The sequence below is a fragment of the Mustelus asterias genome, chromosome 2, assembly GCF_964213995.1.
Source record: "Mustelus asterias chromosome 2, sMusAst1.hap1.1, whole genome shotgun sequence".
Taxonomy (NCBI): Eukaryota; Metazoa; Chordata; class Chondrichthyes; order Carcharhiniformes; family Triakidae; genus Mustelus; species Mustelus asterias.
In genome coordinates, this window is record NC_135802.1 from 146,078,994 (window position 1) to 146,101,189 (window position 22,196).

The 22,196-nt window shown below is 43.7% G+C and overlaps 1 protein-coding gene across 3 annotated transcripts in view; it reads left to right on the top strand.

Annotated features, from left to right (window-relative positions):
- Positions 1 to 22,196, top strand: part of LOC144479228 (solute carrier family 12 member 7-like) — a 265,054-nt gene that overhangs the window by 46,403 nt on the left and 196,455 nt on the right. The window lies entirely within an intron of this gene.

Below are 22,196 nucleotides of genomic sequence, written 5' to 3' on the forward strand. Positions count from 1 at the left end.
CTACTTGAAGCTTCAATAAAATCTGGAGCACTGTTGCACATGTTCATGCTTAATTACACATTACTCGATTTCCTGTGCATTAGTGTCTCATGAGAAGTAAATAAATGTTGGCGTATGTACTTCGCATAGAACCTGAGTGCACATTTTATCTGCTAATAGGCACAGATTTCCTGGGCTCAAAGGGTCAGGTTTGTCACTACGTAGATGTAGGAATGTGTCCTAAAATGTTGTTTTAAAAAAAAGACTTTTTATATAGCACCTTTCACAACTGCAGGATGTCCCAAAGCATGTTACAACCAATTAAGATGAAAGCAAAATACTGTGGATGCAGGAATCTGAATGATTTTATGGCTAAAACTCAAGTCAGGTAAAGATAGAGAAATTATTAACACAAAGGTTTAAAATGTACAAATGTGTCTAACTTTCCACTAATGCAAACAAAACACCCAGTCATGCATAAAAACAAATAAGGCATTATAGAGTATCCAATGTTAAAACCTAGACAAATAAAAATGGTAAAGTCTGAAGAATGATTCATGGATTGTCTGAATGTTTGCTCACAGCTACAGTCACCTTCCACGGTGGTTCTGCAGTTGTAACTGGTGATTGCCTTTCCTCTTGAAGGCAGTGGTTTTGAGTTGGAATCTTCCTTTTAAGAGCCTTTGGTTTGCAGCAATGAGGTCTTGTGTGTTATCAAACCACTCAGCTTTGCTGCAAGAGGTTTCTGAGAGAGAGGCGCTAAGGCTATTGCCCTCACTGTCCCCTTGGTAGTTTCTGTCTGTTCAGCTCCAGGAGTTGGGTTAAGTGACCTCTTTCTGGTTTCAATCTTCGGCTTATCTTAGCCATTGTCTCTGAGAGCTCCGTGAACTCTATCTTCAATAAGTAGTTTTGTAGCCTTCGCAAATACAACTTAATGGCTGCTGTGGGCCAGGATCTGTTGTTTCATACAAAATGTACACATTCAAATGAATATTCAACACAACACATCTTTGTAACAATGAATTAAAAATTGTATTGATATAGCACCTCTCTTGACTTCCACATATCCCAAATTGCTTTGTAGCTAGTGAAAAGCGCAGTCCAACAATATGACAGAATGACTGGGCGCTATCTTTGTGATGTCAGTTAAGGGATAATTTATTGCCCAGCACATTAGTACCATGGATTTTGTATATCCACCAGAGGAGACAGACAAAGCCTCAGTTTAATGTCCCACCTGAAATGTTGGCACCTCCCACTGTACAGCGTTCCCTTGGTATTTACCTTTATGCCTTCCAATCACTGCTTTTGCAGCAAACTGAACCATCTATTTAGATTTGCTGGCATTGATCTTATCATGCTGCATATTATGGTGGGGAGGAGCTTTTAATCTTTCATTTATTAATCCGATGGAGTTAGATTTCCGCAGGCTGGCATCCGGTGACACACCAAAATAAACGTGTTTGAACAAATGTCGAGGTGAAGGTATTTTCCCTGTGAATCGCACTTGGACAACTTCTGCATTTTAAACATTTTACCAATCCTGTGTAAACAGATGCATCTCGCTTTAGCTGTTTTATCTTGTATCAAAATGGTATCACACCAAGAATGTCATTTTTAAAAAAAAAAAGAAACCTTACAAATTCTTACGAAGAGCAGGAGGCAAGAATCAAATGAGCTGCTGCTGCTATTCCACAGAAATGTCGCCCCCAGTAATTAGTCTCTAGTTAACTCCAAGCTGTGCCTGGTTCTTTCGCCATTTTATTTTTTGTTTTTCATGTTGCACAGGTACAGAATCGGCTTCAGATCCTCCAATATGATCAGACCCGAGTCATTCTTGTGACACCATTCTGATCTCTCAATGCGCCGCTATTAGCACCCTTCTTGGCCATGATCGCCACCATTTACATTCTCTGTCTTTTTCTCTATGACATCTTTGTCAATCTCTCCCACCTTCACCAATTGCTGGCCCTCTAACCATTCTCTCTTCATTATTCCCTTTGTCTGCACTTGTGTGGCACAGTTGCTGCTAGCCACTTATTAGCCCAAGTCAGAATGTTGTTCAGGATTTGCTGTATATATATATATATTGTAAAGGCCAGGTTAACAGGATTGAACTGGCCCTTCTCGTTGACCCATCCCTGAGTTGGTTATAAGAGTTGAATTTAAAAGCAAGGTGGTATTGCCAATTTTATGTATATTTAACTGTGTATAGCTCTGTGTATAGAAATAAGCCAGCCGGGTTCCTTAAGTTGACAAAGAGTTTTATTGCTAAAACTCACTAGAGTAAAGAAGCAGATATTTTAAAGTTAAATTGTACAAATATGTCCAGCGACTAATGCAAAAACAACACTGACATGATGGGCAGGATTTTCTGGCCAAGCTCGCCCCAAAGCTGGAAAATCCCCCCCACCCCTCCCCGAGGTCAATGGACCTTTGTATCTTGCCTGCTCCAATTTCTGTGGCGAGGGGATGGTAAAATTCCACCCCCCCCCCTTCCCCACTCAACCCAAGCATGCCAAAAAAGAAGTAAGCTCTGGCACAGAGTATCAGATATTAAAAAATTGTCCGAGTAGAGCTAGAAAAAAATACTTGTGCCCAGATGCTTGTGTACAGCTGAAGGATCCTGGTCCATAGTAGCTGCTGGTTCTTGGAGTTCTCACTGGAGACTTTAGTGGTTTCAGACGTCTCCTTTTTAAGAACTGCAAACCAAGAGTTATCAGGTCTTCCGGTGGGTTTTTCAAATCATAAACAGCTTGACTTTGAGAGGGATTTCAGAAGAAAGAGAGATGGGTCAAGGCCATTGCCCTTGTGGCAGTCTGATTATCTGAAATCTAGTATCTTTTTTTTACTCTTGAGGTGGATCTCTGAGAATTCCTTGGACTGTGTCTCCATAAAAAGCAGCTTGTGGCCTTCAAATGTGACATCGCTGCTGTAAGTCAGTGTCCAATGCCTAGGAAAAGTGTTCTTTTCCAAAAGTTCAAGACATATGTATGTCCTGCTTGTGGCAATATAAAGCAATGTTTTATGCAATGTATCTTCATAACAATATACTGACTGCTTCAGCATCTGAGGAGTTGTGAATGGTGCTTATCAACTAATATCCCACTTCTGACCTTATGGTACAGGGCAGGTCAAGGGTGGCACAGCGGTTAGCACTGCTGCCTCACAGCGCCAGGGACCCGGGTTGTGTGGAGTTTACACATTCTCCCCGTGGGTATCCTTTGGGTGCTCCGGTTTCCTCCCACCGTCCGAAGATGTGCGGGATAGGTTGATTGGCTATGCTAAATTGCCCCTAGTGTCAGGGGGATTAGCAGGGTAAATATGTGGGGTTATGGGAATAGGGTCTGGGTGGGATTGTGGTTGGTGCAGAATTGATGGGTTGAACAGCCTCCTTCTGCGCTGAGAGAGCTTCTATGATTGATTGAAGCAGCTGAATGTGGTTCAGCCTATGACACTATGCTGTGGAACTCCTTGCAGTGTTGTCCTGGGACTGGGGTGATTAGCCTCGCTGCACCCATAACCACAATCTTTTGCATTTCACATCCAGTTCTACTGAGAAGCCAGTCACGTTTTTCACTTGGCAATGGTTCACACCTCAGAAATTACAAACATACAGTATGCCTACTGTGAAATGTAGACATGTTTCTTGTGCAATCGTATTTTGGATGTCGGTGATTGGGGGAAACTTTTATTCAAACAAAAATTGAACAATGCTTTGATCTACCAGTCAAGCATGAAGGAAAATCACAACTTCTTATTTTGCCTGAAAATCTTCTGGAAGTCCGGTGTTGGTATCACTGGATTTGCGATGGCTTGAAGTAGCTTTAGTGTTTGCACAAATTTTCATTTTGTCCCAAATGCACGTTAATAATTTCAGATAAAGGTACAAGAATGGAAGACTTCAGTCTGCTGCACTATGAAGTAAATAGAACTGAATGTGCAGCATTTAAAAAGTATCTTATGGCTTGCGTGTAGGAGTGCAAGAGAGTGTGTCCTGTAAATTAACACACTTTAAATACCAGTTGGATAGCATACCTTGCAATCACCTGCTTTTCCTTCATTGGTGATTGAATAATTGAGACTTGTTTGCCCTGCCATCTGACCGTCCTTTTCAGGATTTGCATTGAAGTGGTTCAGTGTTTACTATTGACCTACAAGCTGTACACAACATGAAGCAGGAGAGGAAATTGCCAAATGCCTATCATTGATCGATTGTCTTTTATTGAAGTTTGGAAAGCTGTGAACTTTGTAGAGTGGACGTGTTAAGTGAATTGAATGACTGAACAGATTCGAGGGGCTGAATGGTCTACTCCTTTTCCTATTTTTCTATACTACCACGTTTGTGGCAGCTACTATTTTAAGTCCTGGGTTTTGGGAGGTGTGCTTAAGATGGTACAGTGGATAGCACTGCTGCCTCACAGCGTCAGGGACCCAGGTTCGATTCCGGTCTTGGGTCACTGTCTGTGTAGAGTTTGCACCTTCTCCCTGTGTCTGCGTGGGTTTCCTCCGGGTGCCCCGGTCTCCTTCCACACGCTGAAGACGTGCAGGTTATGTGGATTGGCCATGCTAAATTGCCACTTAGTGTCAGGGGGACTAGCAAGGGTAAAAACATGGGATTACGGGGATAGGGCCTGAGTGGGATTGTGGTCGGTGCAGACTCAATGGGCTGAATGGCCTCCTTCTGCACTGTAGGGATTCTATGACTCTATGCCTTTGCATGCTCACAGTGAGGGCCACATTACTATGCAAAAATCGAGGTCTGGTGACATAAATCTAACTCCTATGACATTCAATGAGAGGTTAGAAATCAGGAATTGGAAAATTTATAATGTAACAGTGGGAAGTTTTCTCAACATTGAAGAGAAACATATTCTGCAAAAGAAAAGGAAAACTCGAACAAACGAACTTGTCGTGAAACACAAATGGATGAAGAAATAAACCAATACAATTGCAAAGGTGAAGTGGAATTGCTGCATGAAATTAACAAAGAAACACTTTTTTTTATCCACACTGAAATGGCATTGGTGACGGTAAATGCCAAGCTTCCCAAATTCCAAAGAGAATTTTGAAACAGCCGACAAAACAGATTTTACAATTTGTATAGTATGAGGAGGGGTTTTGAAACCTGGAAATGATGACCCTGACCACTTGTCGTGATTTTATAGTAAATTAAATGTTTATTAAAATATAAAGGGAAAAGAACAAAATTACACTTAAAACACAAGAATGACTTCATACAGTAAACAGTGCTTTAATACTTCCAAAAGATCTTAATTTAAACTATCCTTAATGCTAACCTTCTCTCTAAAAGCAAAACACTCTGAATGCTGAAAAATCCGAAATAAGAACAGAAAATGCTGGATAAACTCAGAAGGTCTGGTAGCATCTATGGAGAGACGGAACGTTTTGAGTCCATTGACCCTCCTACAGAGCCTCCCCTTTTCTGTTTAGCAAATACCTTTATACATTTTAAAGTTGATAGAATTTCATTAGTTTTTATCACAGTGCCGTTTTTTTCTTGGTGTGTCTTCTGAGGCTGACAGTAACGGGTTCTTGAGGCTTCACTTTGATCACACTCTTCCAGGAGATCTAAACAGCCTCACCCCACCCCCACCCCACCGCCACCCACCTCTTTCCCTGCCACCGAGGCTTCAGTATTTCCTTAGTGATTATTTCCCTTTGATCTCTCCATTGTCTCAGCCAGTCTCCTCAGAAATACTTTCTCCCCAGAACAGATTAAATGTATTTCTTTGCTGTGGCTCGTGGGCTATCAACTCATCCGATCTTTACCTGATTTACTTGCATTTTTTTGATCAAGAATAATGCACTTTAAAACTACTCCTGTTTTTGCCAGATGTAAAATTCTGATTTAAGTTCCTCTTGATTCATTAACATATCAAAAAACTTCTTACTGTTATTTTAGAGTCTTGCCGTCACTTGTCTTTTACTCCAATTACCACACAAATAACCCCAACAGCCTGTTTCCCAGTACGTATGCTATGCAGCAGTGATATTATTCAGAAGAACAATATTGCATTTCTTTATTTTCTTTGACAATGGATCAATTACAAAAGGAATGCCCAAGGTAAACTCTATGAAATGACAGAAATATTGATTTGTTACTTCAGTTTTTACCAGAAAGAACATGAAATTGGACATTGCATTAGGTGAATAAATTGGACATTTTCACAGTAACTTCATTGCAGTGTTAATGTAAGCCTACTTGTGACACTAGACAAATAAATATTTTTAAGATGGATAGGAGGGAGATGATAAATCCTCTAGCCCAGATGCATCCACACTCAAAGAAACTAAGAAAAACAGAACAGAGGCGCTAATGTATGCAATGAAATTTGGATGATTGGATACCTGCAAAAATAAAGATCATTTAGTGATGGTCCCAAATTTCTTGCATTATAATGGACACAAGTTGCACCTTGAAACTATGGGCAAATGCAAATTGAAAACCAGGCAGCTATCAAAGCGTGAAATCCATTTTCAAGACCAAACACGGACACAAGAGGTTAAGCATAAGATAGCCTCAGTTTAAAAACAGCTTTTGCGGAATGAGGATCTCTAGCCAGAGTCCACAGTAGCAGAGAAACTGCTCCATCTCGGAGTTTGAATGCTTTTACAGACCTAGCCCCAGGCTATAGAGTGGTTTTTCTGATGCTATGGATGTTGTGTAAAATGCGCATCCCACAAAATCTGGAAATTGAACCAGGCATAGGGATCCACACTTCTGAATGACAGGTACACGTGCAAAATAGGGCGCCCGTTTCCTGGGTGCTGCCTTGAACATCCTGGGAGATACTTGAATTTTCTATGGAAGTGCAAATGATAATATCTGTCATAATACACTCACTTTGGATGAACTGCCATGCTTTATTCTCTCTCAATGTACCTGAACAGGTGCCGGAGTGTGGCAACTAGTTCATTTTCACACTAACTTCATTAGGGTGGCACAATGGTTAGCACTCACAGCGCCAGGGACCCCGGTTCATAGAGGTTTACAGCATGGAAACCGGCCCTTCGGCCCAGCTTGCCCATGCCACCCAGTTTTTAACCACTAAGCTATCCCAATTGCCCATATCCTTCTCTACCCAATTCCTGGCTGTCTGTGTGGAGTTTGCACGCTCTCTCCATGCCTTCGTGAGTTTCCTCTGGGTGCTGCGGTTTACTCCCACACTCCAAAGATGAGCAGGTTAGGTTGATTGGCCATGCTAAATTGCCCCTTAATGTCAGGGGGACTAGCAGGATAAATATGTGGGGTTATGGGGATAGGGTCTGGGTGGGATTGTGGTCAGTGCATACTCGATGGGCCGAATGGCCGCCTTCTGCACTGTAGGGATTCTATAATGTCGCCTTCAGAGAGCCACAATCACAAATAAAGCTTTTGAAAGAGGGCTGGAGTTGTGTCTGTTAACATTTTGCCCTGGGTCTGAATGGGTACTGCTAAAATGCCATCAGGTGAGGGGGATAGAGAATGGGGAGCAGAAGATAGAGTCTGGGAGTTTGGGCTGATGCAGGGATGAGGTGGTGCCATCATTATTTGCAGGGACAGGAGCAACAACATGGAGTGGAAATTATTAAAGTAGAAGAACCAATGAGGGAAAAGAAAAGGTCTGCGGAATCGTTGACCACTTGTGGCTATTCAGGTACAGAGTACTATTTATCCCCTTCCCTTTCTTATTAATATCTGGATTGAAGCAACACAGAAGGCTCTGGAAGTTACCAGGTGGAGAGCACCAGCTCTAAGAATCATGGAATCCCAAAAGTACAGAAGGAGGCCATTCGGCCCATCGAGCCTGCACCGATGACGATCCCACCCAGATCCTATTTCCGTGACCCCAATTATTTACGCTGCTAGCCCCCCTGACACTAAGGAGCAATTTAGGATGGCCAATCAACCTAACCCGCACATCTTTGGACTGAGGGCTTGAAGGTTCTTGGTGTGCTATAATATCTCAGTTTTCCCCTCTTTGCATGCTGAAAGTCAGCCTTGGAACAGCTTGTACAAATAGCAGCTGGCCTGAAATCATAAGCAAATATACTCAAATACTGCAAACTTAGCCTTGAAGGCAAATGCGCTAACACTCGTGATTGTGGTCAGAATGTGATGAAACTTCCACCAATGCCACTAATCAGTGTTGGCATTCTCAATGGGAAATCCTTCCACCCTCTATCAAACAGAGAGCCTTCCAACTTCAAATGGTGGAACATAGTTTCCATTCTTGTAATATTGAAAATGGTATTTGTGTGCAGAGCAGTTGTGAAAGTGGCCACACAGGAGGAAAGTTCTGGTCAGTTGGGCAACACAGTCGCACAGTGGTTAGTACTGCTGCCTCACAGTGCCAGGGACCCAGGTTCAATTCTGGCCTCGGGTCACTGTCTGTGTGGAGTTTGCACATATTTTCCTCATGTCTGTGTGGGTTTCCTCCCACTGTCCAAAGATGTGCGAGTTAGATTGATTGGCTATGCTAAATTGACCCTAGTGTCAGTGGGATTAGCTGGGTAAATGAATGGGAAAGGGGAATCGGGCCTGGATAGGATGTGGTCGGTATCGACTCGATGGGCCGAATTGCCTCCTTCTATACTGTAGGGATTCTATGATTCTATGAGACTGTGAGCGATGGATGCCATAACAACAGCTTGTATTTAAATAGCCTTTTACGTGATAAAATGTCCCCCAGTACTTCAGAGGTCTTATAAAACAAAATGAGCCTTATAAGGAGATAGTGCAGATGACCAAAAGATAGTCAAAGATGTTGATCGGAGATCTTTTAAAGTGGTGCATTTGAGTAGAGGTAAAGGAGAGGTTTGCATTTGTGGAGGTGTCCAAAACAAGAGGCCACAAATAGTCACTAATAAATCAGTTAGTAATTGGGGTGGCACGGTGGCACACTGGTTAGCACTGCTGCCTCACAGCGCCAGGGACCCGGATTCAATTCTGACCTCGGGTCACCGTCTGTGCGGAGTTTGCATTTTTTTCCCATGTCTGCGTGGGTTTCTTCTGAGTGCTCCGGTTTCCTCCCACAGTCCAAACTTGTGCGGGTTAGGTTGATTGGCCATGCTAAAATTGACCCTAGTGTCAGGGGGATTAGCAGGGTAAATGTGTGGGGTTACAGGAATAAGGCCTGGGTGGGATTGTGGTCGGTACAGACTCGATGGGCCAAATGGCCTCCTTCTGTATTGTAGGGATTCTATGAATTCAGGACAAGTTTCCTTACTTGGAGAGCGGTGAGAATGTGGAACTACCACACGTGGTTAAGATTATTGGTGCGTTTAAGGGGAAGCTGGTTAGGTATGTGAGTGAGAAAGGAACATGTTGATAGGCTGAGGATGAAGTAAGCTGGGAAGAGACCTGCTGCTGTGTAGTTCAAATAATATATCCAGTAATGCACAGTCCAGTCTTTTTCATCGTAATTACTTCAAAAAAAAAAGGTCGTCTCATTTTTCTAGAGTAAAAGGACCCCTCCCTAAGGCTACCATGATAGCCAAAGACTTTCTAAAACCCATATTAATTCTGCTGCTTTGCTTTCTTACTTGGGGCATCTATCTCCCAGTTTGTGTGAAGTGACCAGATCTGCTCCATGTATTGCACATGAGGTTTAACTAAGGTCATTTATCCGTCATCCTCCGAGGGTCAGAACCTGTGAAGATGATAAGTGGGAAATATTTTGGGATATCTCTAATGTGCTGCTCTGTTTATTGTCTGTTTAATTGGCGTTACTTTTTTTTTATTAATCCGTGGGACATGGGCATCACTGGTTGGTCAGCACTTATTGTCCATTCCTAATGAGCAAGGTTTTGATGGAGCTTTTGTAAGAGAGATTTTTTAATGGAGTCTGGTAATAGGCAAAGGAAATCTCAGAAGGAGGCAGTTTATGCCATTGGCTTTTATAATTTCTTTTCTCCTTTTGTTCTGCATGCATCTTTAATTTCATCCTCCACATGGATGGGTTGCCCATTTCCTGCACTGTCGGTACTGCTCTGTAACTGGCACGAACAATACCAGTTGCCTGCTAAGATTATTATTTTTATCTTGCTTGGGAATTACACAACTTTGTTTCCAGAATTGACCTCAGCAAGAGTTGGGCAATGGTGTCAACTGCTGCACAGCATGCGAGATACCATCTTCCTTTGTGGCATCCAGTACAAAATCAGGCAGCAGCCTAAAAGGAGAACATCATCGCTGGATTTGAATATATCGTTCCTTTCTGAACATGTCCCTTTTCTATGAAAGTATTATTTGACATAAAAGCAAATGTAGGAAGAAAGGACAGCAGGCTTGTGAGCATCGAAAATGAAAACAGACTTACAAGTGTTATAAAAGTGGAGGCGGCACGGTAGCACAGTGGTTAGCACTGCTGCTTCACAGCTCCAGGGACCTGGGTTCGATTCCCAGCTTGGGTCACTGTCTGTGTGGAGTTTGCACATTCTCCTCGTGTCTGCGTGGGTTTCCTCTGGGTGCTCCAGTTTCCTCCCACAGTCCAAAGATGTGTGGGTTAGGTTGATTGGACATGCTAAAATTGCCCTTAGTGTAGGGTTTGATTGCCCTGAGATGCGTAGGTTAGAGGGATTAGTGGGTAAATATGTCGGGATATGGGGGTAGGGCCTGGGTGGGATTGTGGTTGGTGCAGACTCGATGGGCCGAATGGCCTCTTTCTGTGCTGTAGGGTTTCTATGATTTCTATGATTTCATCAGAACTGAACGATAGAGCGATATTCCTTGGTCGACAATCATAGAATCCCTACAGTGCAGAAGGAGGCCATTCAGCCTATCGAGTCTGCACTGACCGCAATCCCACCCAGGCCCTATCCCCATAACCCCACGCATTTACCCTAGCTAGTGCCCCTGACACTAAGGGGCAATTTAGCATGGCCAATCCACCTAACCCGCACATCTTTGGTCTGTGAGAGGAAACCGGTGCACTCGGAGGAAACCCACACAGACACTGGGAGAATGTGCAAACTCCACACAAGCCGGGAATCGAACCCAGGTCCCTGGCACTGTGAAGCAGCGGTGCTAGCCACTGTACCACCCCAAAATAAAGGAGAGGATGAAGAGAACCAGATAAATCTCAAATCAAAGAAATTATCTTTCCAACTCCATTGAATATCTCACCCCCAAATGAGAGGGTTATGGGATTTGAGCACACAATGTAAGCTGTTAGAAGAAGGAGTTGTCTTTTTGAATGAGACATTTGAATGTTAAAAAATCTTATTGCATTAAGAGCAAAGAAATTCTCCCTGGGGTTCTGGTCACTACTTATCCCTCAACCAACATTACAAAATCAAATTATTTGCAATGACCTTATTGTGTTGGGGAACTTGTTGAATGTGCTGAGCAGGGTGTAAGCAAGTTACAAGGTGTGCCCAATGAGATAAATCATTCATGATGGGAAACAGCTACTGCAAGGAACATTCCGAGTGAGGGCGCAGAAGCACAAGGGGTGGAAGCTTGTTTCAGATGCGGGGGAGAGCCCAAGAATCTTGCTGGTGCAGAAATTATCTCTGTTACTGATGTAAAAGGAAGGGTCATTTACAAGCATGGTGCAGAATGAAGCAGTCAGGACAGACATGCAAAAAAAAAGCAATGGTTAGTTCGACTCCCCAAAAAAACTGGTCGAAGGACCCGAGTTGTATATCTTAAGCCAGGTCCAACTAAATAAGGTGTCTCCTATAGAGATAGCCTTGATAGTAAACAGCCGATCTCTTAAAATGGAAGTTGACGCAGGAGCTGTTACCACAGTCATAGGGGAGTAGGCATTTCGATAGTCAGGAGCCATATTGTCTACTTACACAGGAGGGACATTGAAGACAGTAGGGTCAATAACAGTTATTGTATCCTCCAGAAACCCAGCAGCTCGACTATCTGTTCTCGTAATTGAGGGTCATAGACCTTGCCTCATGGATCAAGATTGGCTTCAGCAGATTGGTTGGAAATATTAAACCTACATGACGGAGGTTTTCAAGAATTACTGTGCAAATACTTTGAGGCTTTTCAAAAGGAACTGGGACGAATAAAAAGAGCTAAAGTCAAAATATATTTGAATCCAGAGACAACCGCAAAATTCTTTTGGGCCCGTCCAGTGCCTTATGCATTACATCATTAGGTTGAAGTAGAACGGGAGATTGGAAGACGTAGGGATTGTAAAACCCTGTACAGTTCTCTGGGCTGCACCTATAATCCCTATTCTCAAACTGGATTGGACGGTAAGAATCTGTGGGGATTATTAATAGTTAATCGTAGATACTCTATTCCCAGAATTGAGGACTGCTGCACCAAATTAGCAGAGAGCCTGAAGTGGAATCATAGAATCGCTACAGTGCAGAAAGAGGCCATTTGGCCCATCAAGCCTGCACTGACAACAATCCCACCCAGGCCCTATCCCCATCACCCCACTATTTACTCTGCAAATTTCCCTGGAGACTAAGGGGCAATTTAGCACGGCCAATCAACCTAACCTGCACATCTTTGGAATGTGGGAGGAAACTGGAGCACCCGGGGGAAACCCACGCAGACACGGGGAGAATGTGCAAACTCCACACAGACAGTGACCCAAGGCCGGAATTGAACCCTGGGCCCTGGCGCTGCGAAGCAGCAGTGCTAACCACTGTGCCACCGTGCAGTCCAAGTGCACCCAATTAGATCTCAGTCACGCCTATCAGCAGCTGGAGTTGGATGAGGATTCTGAAGTACACAATGGACTATTCCCTTGGAATCTCATTGATTGGCCTGTGTTATTTCCCAGCGTATGATGAAAAATTCATTACAGGACATTCCTAACGTAGTTGTGTATCTAAATGACATCTTAATTATAGGAACCTCGCCTGAGGAACAAAGGTCAAACTTGGAGGACGTTTTGAGAAGATTTAAAGCAGCAGGCATCTGTTTGAAACATGAGAAATGCACTTTCCAGGCAGATGAAGTTATGTATTGTGTTTCAGGGTGGACACGCGAGGCTTACAGAAATTAAAGCCATTAAGGAAGTGCTTCAGCCTTATTGGGGTTAAAATCATTCCTAGTAATGGAGAATTATTATGGCAGATTCTTACTAAATGTGTCTATAATCTTAGCCCCACTTCAACTTTTTATAAAAGCATCAGTGTTGGAAATAGGGATAAGCACAAAGAAAAGCATTGACCAAAATCAGGTCTTACAGTTGTTGATACTGTTTGATCCAACCAAACCATTGGTAGTTACCTGTGATGCATCACCATATGGGGTGGGAGCAATCTTGTCCCACCAGATGTCAGATGGAGTAGAAAGACCAATTGCATTTGTGTCAAGAACATTATCAGATGCTAAGAAAACATATTCTCAGATAGACAAAGGAAGTCTGGCAGTAATTTGTGGTGAAGAAGTTTCATCATATAGTTGACATTTCATCATAGTATCAGATCACAAGCCATTGTTGCGTTTATTCCAAGAGGATAAACCAGTGCAATTCCTGTAATAAAAGCCTTTGCCCCTGGGGTAGCACTATAACATGAACCCCCACAATGACATGCCATCCTCACATGTTACCTCCATCCTGAGCTGCTGTTAAGGTTCAAGTTGCTCTGACTCATCATATTGCCATCCTTGCAAAACCATCCTCTTGGCTTTTGATAATACTGGGTCCCTTCTGGGTCAAGATTTTATATGATTCACTGAGACCAGCAAAGTCTCTAGAAAGTGCAGTGCCAACACTATTTGGTACCAGTGTTGAAGTGTCTGTGACAGAGGTAAGCGGCTAACTGCATCCACATTCGATACTTGCATCCCTGATTGATGCTGGAATGAGTAGCTGTATGCAGCTAGTAATACAGTCCGTCTCTGTACCCTTATAAGAATAAAAGTTAAAGAATGAATAACTTGTGTTGATGTTAGAAACAGTATAAACCTGGGGAGATTAGCCAATGAAGGAATGGTGACACATTCTAGGTACAACATCCATTAACCCTTCAGGCACAAAATACATTGAGTACAAAAAACCTTAACCCTTTCCCTCCTTCAATGGGCCATTACCCATAGTTTGGCAAGTTTCTTGTTGTCTTATGATACCATGTCAAATGCGACCACTGGATATGCCAGCTGAGTCATTAATGGATGCTGTTTATGGACACGTCTGGATTTGGAATTTCTAGATTTGATGGGGAGAGTGGAGGCGAGACAAGTTTCCCAGAAAGCAAAACAAGACTCCCCGTTGAAGTATAAGACTGCCGTGTATAAAAAAAACATGTGGATCATTTGAGGAAGAGAGTTGGGCCTGATACAGAGGATCAACAGACATCTCCTGAATAGAATCGGGTTCATCAGTTGCTGATACAGGATCCCTGTTAAATCACAGAATCCCTACAGTGCAGAAGGAGGCCATTTGGCCCATTGAGTCTGCGCCAACCACAATTTACAATGTTGTAAATGTGGAACCAGGGCAACCAGTGGTTTCCGTAGCTGAGAAGATAATAGTTACTGAGGAGGACCTTGACCCTTGGGGTGGCATGGTGGCACAGTGGTTAACAGTGCTGCCTCACAGCACCAGGGAACTGGGTTTGATTCCTGACTTGGGTCACTGTCTGTGTGGAGTTTGCACGTTCTCCCTGTGTCTGCGTGGGTTTCCTCCGGGTGGTCCGGTTTCCCTCCACAGTCTGGAAGACGTGCTGGTTAGGTGCATTGATCTGAACAGGCGCCGGAATGTGGCAACTATGGGAATTTCACAGTAACTTCATTGCAGTGTTAATGTAAGCCTTAATTGTGACATCACTCACCTGATGAAGGGGCAACGCTCCGAAAGCTCGTGCTACCAGATAAACCTGTTGGTCTTTAACTTGGTGTTGTGAGACTACTTACTGTACAAATAAATTAAAGTAAGAAGTTTAACACCAAGTTAAAGTCCAACAGGTTTATTTGGTAGCAAAAGCCACACAAGCTTTCGGAGCCCCAAGCCGCTTCAGGTGAGTGGGAATTCTGTTCACAAACAGGGCATATAAAGACACAGACGCAATTTACATGAATAATGGTTGGAATGCGAATACTTACAACTAACCAAGTCTTTAAGATACAAACAATGTGAGTGGAGAGAGCATCAAGACAGGCTAAAAAGATGTGTATTGTCTCCAGACAGGACAGCCAGTGAAACTCTGCAGGTCCAGGCAAGCTGTGGGGGTTACAAATAGTGTGACATGAACCCAATATCCCGATTGAGGCCGTCCTCATGTGTGCGGAACTTGGCTATCAGTTTCTGCTCAGCGACTCTGCGCCGTCGTGTGTCGTGAAGGCCGCCTTGGAGAATGCTTACCCGAATATCAGAGGCCGCATGCCCGTGACCGCTGAAGTGCTCCCCAACAGGAAGAGTCTTGTCTGGTGATTGTCAAGCGGTGTTCGTTCATCCGTTGTCGCAGCGTCTGCATGGTTTCCCCAATGTACCATGCCTCAGGACATCCTTTCCTGCAGCGTATCAGGTAGACATCGTTGGCCGAGTTGCAAGAGTGTCTTAAAGACTCTGAAAGACTTGATTAGCTGTGTGGCTTTTGCTACCAAATAAACCTGTTGGACTTTAACCTGGTGTTGTTAAACTTCTTACTGTGTTTACCCCAGTCCAACGCCGGCATCTCCACATCAAATAAATAAACCCAGGATTAATGAGTTTGCCTTTTGCAACAGCCTGCTTGGATTCTTCACTCATCAAAGATCATAGAACCGAATTGAGACATTCCTCGAGGGTTCGAAAGTCTCTTGACCAAGTTTTTCCTGAGATGTCCCTGATGCCTTGAGTTGTGCATGCCTATGTTTAATGACGTTCCTTTGTTTCATAAGTTGGGGAGGAGGGTGGTAGCATGGCCCCTTTAAGGGGGGATCCCTGAGGGCCATGTGATTGAACTGGACCCTCTGGAGAGGCAGTGCAGGAAGCTGAGCAAATTGGGTGCAAAGACTCATGTCCTGGGTCAGGGAGGAACCTCAGTTGGAGTCGGGCAGGAAAAGGGAGTAGGTGTATATTGTAGTTCTGTCAGATCCTTGATTGTACATATATAAATATTGCTGATAAATCCTTTATAACTTGAAGCCACAGTGAGTTGCCTTCAATTTTATTGCAGTTTGTCTGGGGAATTGAGTGATAAAAAGGAGTAGAGGTGCTAAAAGCAAGCATTTGTAATGAAACCATAATTCAATAGAGTTTAGACATTTATATTTATGAGATCGATAGGGAATTAGGTTTTCAGCTATTAAATTTCAAAGGAAGGCAAGGAACATTTACAGCTTGTAAGGCTTTCAAAAGTAAACACATTTTATTTGACCTTTAAAGTGAGGGCCATAGGAAAATGTGAAAGATTTTTGTACTTTGGCAAAACTGAGTCCAAGAAATGCGGAGGACAATGGAATCATAGATGAAAGGATATTTAAGGAGGTGTTAAGCTGAATTGGGGTTGGCTGTGTGTACGGAAGACATCCTGGAGACAGCTTTGTGCTGAGAGAAGGCGTGGATTCTGAATTAGCCATTCAGAAAGTCTTGGGTTTCAGAAAGCCATTCTGTTTCTGATGTTTCTTGGATTTCCACAGCAAGAATGGAAGAGGTTGAGAAGTTTGTGCGGCTTACATTTATTACAGCAACAGCAGTTTTGCCTTGGGTAATATTACTTGAGTTTTAGAGTTAAATGTCTATTGGACAGTGTTGCCTGAAAGGTGTTTCCTTATGGGTCTGACCAAGTAGATTTTTGGGGGAGATGTTTAAGACTATTTTAACTGTGTGATTTGATTTGATTTATTATTGTCACGTGTATTAGTATATAGTGAAAAGTATTGTTTCTTGTACGCTATACAGAGAAAGCATACCGTTCATCGAGAAGGAAACAAGAGAGTGCAGAATGTAGTGTTACAGTCATAGCTAAGGTGTAGAGAAAGATCAATTTAGGGCGAGGTAGGTCTATTCAAAAGTGATGGCAGCAGGGTTGGTACGTGACCTCAGACTTTGTATCTTTTTCCCAGTGGAAGAGAGAATGTCCAGGGTGCGTGGGGTCCTTGATTATGCTGGCTGCTTTTCCGAGGCAGCGGGAAGTGTAGACAGAGTCAATGGATGGGAGGCTGGTTTGTGTGATGGATTGAGCTACATTCACGACCTTGGGCAGACTGTAATTTTGTATGCTTCTATTTCTTTCTTGTTTTAACTTTTAAAATCCCAAAAGTGGTTCAGTGCTGCTAAGCTTAGTCCGTTTCTTCTCATTTTTGGAATGCAAGAAAAAAAGGGTTATGGTTTGTCAGTCAAGTTTCCTCATAGGATCTGCTTTGCTCAGCAATTAACATTCGCTGTGGTCAGTACGCTTCTTATCAACCTGTGCTGCTACCTTTAGGGAGCTGTGGACATTCATTCCAAGATTGCTCACTTCCTCTACAGTATCCTCTGACCTCTCCAAATGCATCATCACACATTTGTCTCTGGATTGAATTCCATTTTTCACTGCCCATCTGAGCAGTCCATTGATACCTTCCTGCAGTCGTAACTAACCCTCCTTGCTATCAACCGTACGGCCAATTTATAGAATCGTAGAACCCCTACAGTGCAAAAGGAGGCCATTTGGCCAATCAAGTCTGCACCAACTCTCTGACAGAGTACCCTACCCTATCCTTGCAACCCCTCACATTTACCACGGCTAATCTCCCTAACCTACACATTTTGGGACACGAAGAGGCAATTTATCATGGCCAATCTATCTAACCTGCACATCTTTGGACTGTGGGAGAAAACCCACCCAGATACTGGGAGAATGTGCAGACTCCACACACACACCTGAGGCCAGAATTGAACCCGGGTCCCTGGTGCTGTGAGACAGCAGTGCTAACCACTGTGCCGCCCACAGTGCCACCATGCAGCTCAATTGTTGTATCATCTGTAAACCTCTTGATCATTCTCCCTACGTTTACTTCGAAATCATAAAAGCAGGGGACCTAGTACACAATGCCACTTTTATGCTCAGGTGGCAAATGGGAAATATGCCCGCTGTGTCTTGTGATTGCTATATGCAGCAGCATTTGAGAAGCTTGCCACTATCCAAAGCAATCCATTTGATCGGCAGTCCATTTGATTGGTAATCTGTCCTCTGGTGGCACACTGACTGCAGTGTAAATCTGTGGGATGTATGGCTCAATCTTCCAAACCCACGGCGTCCACTACCTAGAAGGACGAGCACTGCAAGTGTTGGAACACCGAATCAGACACCATTACATTTGGACATATATCATTGCTGAAAAAAGGGCATCTGCTGCCTAAACTTTTCACCTTGCACTCATCAGGTCAGATCGCAATGTTACCAACAGTAAAGGGAGCAATAATTTATACTGCATGAGAAGAGAGGACTGATTGTTTGGCAAGTTGACTCTGATTGTTAGATATGTTCCCTTTACTTTTGGTAATCTGTCCTGATGGGTGCAAGACAAAAATGTTAGACAGCATATACATTTTTTTCAACAATATTAAAGTACTGTACCAGGCCGTACATATATGATCGTTCCTCCATTGTTGCTGAGTCTAAATTCTTGAATTCTCAACCTTGCACGCCTGTTGGAATCCCTTTACTATACTAATGCAGTGGCTTATCCACCACCATCTGTTCACAAGCAGCAAGGAATGGGCAATTGACGTCAGCCTTGTTAGTGACACCAGCGTCCAAGCAACCCAGATCCTATTGTCAGTCTCTGGGGCAGTCTATCCAGTTTGATACCAGCACCCTCACCACTGACATTGCTTTACTCCTCGATTGAATAACCGTCGCTTTCTACTTGAAGACCCAATTCTTCTCCATGCTTGGTTTTATTCTCAAGTCCCTGTTGCCCTTGAGAAGCAGTATTCACAAAATCTTAATTCAATGGTTTTGTATTACTGTGACACAAAGTCCACTTGCGTGCTGTAGTTCAGAGGGCCAAATAGGTGACATGTCAACACTATTAATGACAAATCTCGCAGCTGAACGTTCCTGACACCACCTTGTTCCTTGATGTCTCCAGCTGTGATTTCTTGTTGCTCTTCGTCAGGTTTCCAGCAGTGAGAGACTTGGTGCATTAATGTTGTTTGACTAATTCCATAAGCTCTTTTGCTCAACTCACTCTCTATTTGAACTTGAGCTATGTCGCTCTTGTGCAATGCTTTAATGTTAATTTCAGTTGTGTGAAGTCACCTGATGGCAAATAAAGCAAATCCTGAATAAGTTTGCGTTTTCAGCTAAAGTATCAATAACTGGTTAATGGGTCACTTAGATCATTGCTGTTTATAAGTTCCGGCTCTGTGCAGATTGATGATTGTGCTTATCTGTGTCGCTGGCACCTCTTCCAAAATAGTTCTTTTTGACCTTTTCAGGCATCATGAAGATTTGAAAGTCAAATAAGTAATGTAAATGCAGTTTTCTGTATTTTTTTGTGGTTTTTCCTGTCTCGTCCTTCTCTCCCCTCATTTCTTTTTCTTGCCTTTCTCGTTTCTCTCTCTCCCTCCTAGGGTTGTCAGCTGTGCGTGGATGTATTCTAGGACGTTTCATCACATGATGGGGCGGCACAGTGGTTAGCACTGCTGCCTCACAGCGCCAAGGACCTGGGTTCAATTCCCCGCTTGGGTAATTGTGCAGAGTGTGCATGTTCTCCCCGTGTCTGCGTGGGTTTCCTTCAGGTGCTCCGGTTTCCTCCCACAGTCCAAAGATATGCGGATTAGATTGATTGGCCATGTTAAATTGCCACTTCGTGTCAGGGGGACTAGCAGGGTAAATATGTGGTGTTATGGGGATAGGGCCTGGGTGATTGGTGCAGACTCGATGGGCCGAATGACCACCTCCTTCTGCAATGTAGGGATTCTATGATCTGCCATTGTTACTACTTCATTTCTGAGCAGAGAGCTTTAATAAATGCTTGTTAGGCCAGAACTAGAGTACCATGTGCAGTTCTGGTCACCACACGAAAGGAAGGATGTGATTGTGCTGGAAAGGGTGCAGGAGAGATTCACCAGGATGTTGTCTGGGCTGGAGAATTGGAGAGACTGCTTAGGCTGGGGTTGTTTTCCTTACAGTGGAGAAGATTGAGGGGGGAACGGGGACCTGATTTACCCATAGAAAATTATGAGCTACATAGGGTAGATAGGAAGAAACTTTCCTCTTTTGTAGAGGGGTCACTAACCAGGGGGCATAGATATAAGGTAAGAAGCAGGGGACTTAGTGGAGCTTTGAGGGAAAACTTTTTTACCCGGGGGTAATGGGAATCTGGAACTGACTGCCTGAAAGTGTAGTAGAGGTGAGAATCCTCGACGTTTTAATAAGTATCTAGATGAGTACTTGAAACGCCAAAGCATACAAGACTTACGGACCAAGTGTTGTAAAATGGGATGAGGATAGATAGGTGCTTGATGGCTGGTGCAGACATAGTGGGCTGAAGGGCCTCTTTCTGTGCTGTAATATTCTATGGCTCTGTAACTACACCATTGGTCACCTAATATTGATCCCAAAGTACGTTGTCTCTCCACGCCAATTGGAAAGTAAACAGTCATTGGCTCCCGTGTTGCAGTGCTTTTTGCAGCCATAATCCAGGAGATTACTCTTGAATGGGAGGAAACTGGAGGAACCCCACCCAGACACCGGGAGAATGTGTGGAGCTTGCACAGACGGTGACCCAAGCCGGGAATCGAACCTGCATCCCTGGCACTGAGGCAGCAGTGCTAACCACTGTGCCGCCCAAGAGTTTTGTTTGCAGCTTGTTCACTCACCAGAAGCCGATACTTGTGGGTCGTTCTCCTCATCAGGACTTGGGCCCTCCTTTTGGGGCTCCTTCATCGTCCACTGGCGATACGTTTAAGCTCCTGCACTAAGAGCGCTGCCTGAAATTTCCCAAAAGAACAGTCCTTTTGGTGATTTATCCAGACTCAGTTGGTCTCCTGAGCATCCTTCTCAAATAAATAATGGCCGAGAGGGTTGGCGATTCTACCCCCTTCTGATCTTTATTTCCCTTTCATCATTCTCTTCCCTTTGACTTTCTCCACTCCCTTACCCACCACTGCCCTTGCCCACATTTTTTCCTCTCTTCTTTCCCCACCATCTCTCAGTCTACTTTTCTCTGAGGGCAGTTTTAAAAAAAACTTCATCAGTCTGCTGCATCTATTTAGTTCTGGGAACTGTTAAGAGTGTCAGGTGGCTGGTGGGGGGAGTGTGGGCAGCTTGGGGGGAGGGGGGGGGCATGTTGTGCGATGTAAAGATTTGTGACCACAATGCTAATAAACTGAATTGCTGTCCCTTGACTCACCAGTGATGCATCGTTAGTTCCGACACTTGGAATATTTGTTTTCTCAAATGGTAAAAAGTAAAGTTCATTTATTAGTCACAAGTAGGCTTACATTAACACTGCAATGAAGTCGCTGTGAAAATCCCCTAGTCGCCACACTCCGGCGCCTGTTCGGGTACACTGAGGAAGAATTTAGCATGGCCAATGCACCTAACCAGCACGTCTTTCAGACTGTGGGAGGAAACAGGAGGAACCCCACCCAGACACCGGGAGAATGTGTGGAGCTTGCACAGACGGTGACCCAAGCCGGGAATCGAACCTGCATCCCTGGCACTGAGGCAGCAGTGCTAACCACTGTGCCGCCCAAGAGTTTTGTTTGCAGCTTGTTCACTCACCAGAAGCCGATACTTGTGGGTCGTTCTCCTCATCAGGACTTGGGCCCTCCTTTTGGGGCTCCTTCATCGTCCACTGGCGATACGTTTAAGCTCCTGCACTAAGAGCGCTGCCTGAAATTTCCCAAAAGAACAGTCCTTTTGGTGATTTATCCAGACTCAGTTGGTCTCCTGAGCATCCTTCTCAAATAAATAATGGCCGTTAAGATTCTTGCTGAATTCCTCGCATTAAATGACCTGTGAGATTTTTTTTTTCTCCTTTCGTTCCTCCATCTTAAGATGGTGTCTCTCTCAAAAGTCGGAATGGAAGGAGAATATCGTTTTTTGGTGCTTTGAAATTGATCCGGATAATTAGAGCGAGAAGGCACAATTTATCAACATTTAAAAAAATAATTGTTTGTTTTACAAAATGTGTGCTTTGCAATCCATTTGGTGGGCTAGGGTACTGAGATTCAACATTTGCCTCAGGCCTGGCCCAGTTGCAGACCTGTAAACTTATTTCCTTCAGTTTAGACAGCTAAACCAAGATACCTGAAGTAATGGCATGAATCAGTACAGTGTTCAGCCAAGGAGGGGTGGAGTGTGGTGGT